This window comes from Osmia lignaria, unplaced genomic scaffold, assembly GCF_051020975.1.
Source record: "Osmia lignaria lignaria isolate PbOS001 unplaced genomic scaffold, iyOsmLign1 scaffold0179, whole genome shotgun sequence".
Taxonomy (NCBI): Eukaryota; Metazoa; Arthropoda; class Insecta; order Hymenoptera; family Megachilidae; genus Osmia; species Osmia lignaria.
Window position 1 is genome coordinate 10,001 of NW_027478320.1, and position 5,000 is coordinate 15,000.

Here is a 5,000-nt window from a genome sequence, read left to right on the forward strand (position 1 = left end):
ACACACATTTCATAAATTTTGTACCTCTTATAGAGGCCAAATATTCTCCTCCTCCTCTCATAAAGCACGAAAATCACTTTCACGCCGTGCATCCATCGTGCAAGCACGTAGACCACACACGCTGGACAATATAATAAAAGATAGCGCGGACAGTGGCATGCTATACAAATCGAGAAAGCGCGTACAGTGATCATGCTGGTCATTTTGCCACCAAATTTTATAATCTTTATCATTAGAGCGGGCCCACCAACCTCGTCTCTGTACTTTATACATTTCTCCTCCATCTGCACACACCTTTTCAAACATTAACGGAGAGAGTTCCTTGGACTTGCTTTAAATGTACATATTAGATATGTTGGAATCTCTCTCCTTTAGAAGTTTCCCCAGCCTTAAAACTTCTTTCATTTTTACTCCTCTCTCCATACTTATTTTCCTCTCTGAACGTATCAGAGAGGATTTTATTTCTGACACCTCTTGACTTTTCTTAAATTCAGGGACGTAATTTTGTTCATAATTCAGTGGACTTTTGTGTATTTTATACTTTAAATATTTCCAAACAGTCTCCCTTCTAAAAGTGATAGAACGAATTTTCGTCTAACACTACTTTCTTGGTTCAAAAATTTTATACAATCTTATAACTTTTTCAGTTTTAACAAATTTTGGTTACAGACAGTTGATGCTCAGTTTGTACAAGTATGCAACATTTATAAGTGCATACAGGTCACCAGCCTTATATTACAAGGCTCACCACATATGGGCCATTCGGTCTTAGACACCGACCCGTGGTAATGCTGTGTGGAGATTAATAATAATCCGCAACGGAAAACCGGAACGAGAATAGTCGAGAAAGTATATTCTCGAGGAGCGGTAGACTGCTTTTCAACCGAAGTCATAAAAGAGCCACACGCTCGACGCTACTCCCGACCGGTCCGAGCGAACCGAAAGTGCCTTCCTATAAATACCGAACGGCCGGCCGCTAGGTCGGCGACGCATGGGCTTACGCCCAGGCGTATGCCTGTGCAAACCGCCGTGAGAGCGTACCATCCCGCCGGCACGGTAAAACTTAGACTGAAAATATCGTCGAACATATCCTTTCATTTTATAACGTTCTATACATGAAAATTAATAAATTAACATGCAGGACATAATAAATTCACATTCTCATGTAAATCATGGGTTTAATTAATATTTTAAAAAATTTTAAAACCGCCCAGAACCGATGAGATGAAAATATTAAAACGATATTTTTGCATTTTCTTACGGTAAAACATTAACAAATAAGCGACTATAGCAATATAAAACTCCATTTGTAATTTAATTAATCAAAATTAATATTTTTTTTTGATTTTTCAGCGATCCAGAACCGATGAGACGAAAACATTAAAACGATATTTTTGCATTTTCTTACGACAAAACATTAACAAATACGAGACTATAACAATATAAAACTACATATGTAATTTAATTAATCAAAATTAATAATTTTTTTTGATTTTTCAGTGATCCAGAACCGATAAGTCGAAAATTTTAACAATCATATTTTTGCATTCTGTACCGTGGATCCATCGTTAAACGCTATTAAACTAACGTCCGTGATGGTATAAATGCAGATTTTCGCTCCGTTTAGCCAAAATAACGAACTTTAGGTGCGCTCCGAAATATTTCAAAGTCCCAGCGGCGTATTGCTTCGCCTCTTAGAACCGATTAGTCGAAAATTTTAACAATCATATTTTTGCATTCTGTACCGTGGATCGATCGTTAAACGCTATTAAACTAGCGTCCGTGATGGTATAAATGCAGATTTTCGCTCCGTTTAGCCAAAATAACGAACTTTAGGTGCGCTCCGAAATATTTCAAAGTCCCAGCGGCGTATTGCTTCGCCTCTTAGAACCGATTAGTCGAAAATTTTAACAATCATATTTTTGCATTCTGTACCGTGGATCCATCGTTAAACGCTATTAAACTAACGTCCGTGATGGTATAAATGCAGATTTTCGCTCCGTTTAGCCAAAATAACGAACTTTAGGTGCGCTCCGAAATATTTCAAAGTCCCAGCGGCGTATTGCTTCGCCTCTTAGAACCGATTAGTCGAAAATTTTAACAATCATATTTTTGCATTCTGTACCGTGGATCCATCGTTAAACGCTATTAAACTAACGTCCGTGATGGTATAAATGCAGATTTTCGCTCCGTTTAGCCAAAATAACGAACTTTAGGTGCGCTCCGAAATATTTCAAAGTCCCAGCGGCGTATTGCTTCGCCTCTTAGAACCGATTAGTCGAAAATTTTAACAATCATATTTTTGCATTCTGTACCGTGGATCCATCGTTAAACGCTATTAAACTAACGTCCGTGATGGTATAAATGCAGATTTTCGCTCCGTTTAGCCAAAATAACTAACTTTAGGTGCGCTCCGAAATATTTCAAAGTCCCAGCGGCGTATTGCTTCGCCTCTTAGAACCGATTAGTCGAAAATTTTAACAATCATATTTTTGCATTCTGTACCGTGGATCGATCGTTAAACGCTATTGAACTAACGTCCGTGATGGTATAAATGCAGATTTTCGCTCCGTTTAGCCAAAATAACGAACTTTAGGTGCGCTCCGAAATATTTCAAAGTCCCAGCGGCGTATTGCTTCGCCTCTTAGAACCGATTAGTCGAAAATTTTAACAATCATATTTTTGCATTCTGTACCGTGGATCCATCGTTAAACGCTATTAAACTAACGTCCGTGATGGTATAAATGCAGATTTTCGCTCCGTTTAGCCAAAATAACGAACTTTAGGTGCACTCCGAAATATTTCAAAGTCCCAGCGGCGTATTGCTTCGCCTCTTAGAACCGATTAGTCGAAAATTTTAACAATCATATTTTTGCATTCTGTACCGTGGATCCATCGTTAAACGCTATTAAACTAACGTCCGTGATGGTATAAATGCAGATTTTCGCTCCGTTTAGCCAAAATAACGAACTTTAGGTGCGCTCCGAAATATTTCAAAGTCCCAGCGGCGTATTGCTTCGCCTCTTAGAACCGATTAGTCGAAAATTTTAACAATCATATTTTTGCATTCTGTACCGTGGATCCATCGTTAAACGCTATTAAACTAACGTCCGTGATGGTATAAATGCAGATTTTCGCTCCGTTTAGCCAAAATAACGAACTTTAGGTGCGCTCCGAAATATTTCAAAGTCCCAGCGGCGTATTGCTTCGCCTCTTAGAACCGATTAGTCGAAAATTTTAACAATCATATTTTTGCATTCTGTACCGTGGATCCATCGTTAAACGCTATTCAACTAACGTCCGTGATGGTATAAATGCAGATTTTCGCTCCGTTTAGCCAAAATAACGAACTTTAGGTGCGCTCCGAAATATTTCAAAGTCCCAGCGGCGTATTGCTTCGCCTCTTAGAACCGATAAGTCGAAAATTTTAACAATCATATTTTTGCATTCTGTACCGTGGATCCATCGTTAAACGCTATTAAACTAACGTCCGTGATGGTATAAATGCAGATTTTCGCTCCGTTTAGCCAAAATAACGAACTTTAGGTGCGCTCCGAAATATTTCAAAGTCCCAGCGGCGTATTGCTTCGCCTCTTAGAACCGATTAGTCGAAAATTTTAACAATCATATTTTTGCATTCTGTACCGTGGATCGATCGTTAAACGCTATTGAACTAACGTCCGTGATGGTATAAATGCAGATTTTCGCTCCGTTTAGCCAAAATAACGAACTTTAGGTGCGCTCCGAAATATTTCAAAGTCCCAGCGGCGTATTGCTTCGCCTCTTAGAACCGATTAGTCGAAAATTTTAACAATCATATTTTTGCATTCTGTACCGTGGATCCATCGTTAAACGCTATTAAAGTAACGTCCGTGATGGTATAAATGCAGATTTTCGCTCCGTTTAGCCAAAATAACGAACTTTAGGTGCGCTCCGAAATATTTCAAAGTCCCAGCGGCGTATTGCTTCGCCTCTTAGAACCGATTAGTCGAAAATTTTAACAATCATATTTTTGCATTCTGTACCGTGGATCCATCGTTAAACGCTATTAAACTAACGTCCGTGATGGTATAAATGCAGATTTTCGCTCCGTTTAGCCAAAATAACGAACTATAGGTGCGCTCCGAAATATTTCAAAGTCCCAGCGGCGTATTGCTTCGCCTCTTAGAACCGATTAGTCGAAAATTTTAACAATCATATTTTTGCATTCTGTACCGTGGATCGATCGTTAAACGCTATTAAACTAGCGTCCGTGATGGTATAAATGCAGATTTTCGCTCCGTTTAGCCAAAATAACGAACTTTAGGTGCGCTCCGAAATATTTCAAAGTCCCAGCGGCGTATTGCTTCGCCTCTTAGAACCGATTAGTCGAAAATTTTAACAATCATATTTTTGCATTCTGTACCGTGGATCCATCGTTAAACGCTATTAAACTAACGTCCGTGATGGTATAAATGCAGATTTTCGCTCCGTTTAGCCAAAATAACGAACTTTAGGTGCGCTCCGAAATATTTCAAAGTCCCAGCGGCGTATTGCTTCGCCTCTTAGAACCGATTAGTCGAAAATTTTAACAATCATATTTTTGCATTCTGTACCGTGGATCCATCGTTAAACGCTATTAAACTAACGTCCGTGATGGTATAAATGCAGATTTTCGCTCCGTTTAGCCAAAATAACGAACTTTAGGTGCACTCCGAAATATTTCAAAGTCCCAGCGGCGTATTGCTTCGCCTCTTAGAACCGATTAGTCGAAAATTTTAACAATCATATTTTTGCATTCTGTACCGTGGATCCATCGTTAAACGCTATTAAACTAACGTCCGTGATGGTATAAATGCAGATTTTCGCTCCGTTTAGCCAAAATAACGAACTTTAGGTGCGCTCCGAAATATTTCAAAGTCCCAGCCGCGTATTGCTTTGCCCCGAAATTTTTCAAAGTTCCAGCGGCGTGTTGCTTTCAAAGTGCCTCCCTCTAAATACCGATCGGCAGGCCGCTAGGT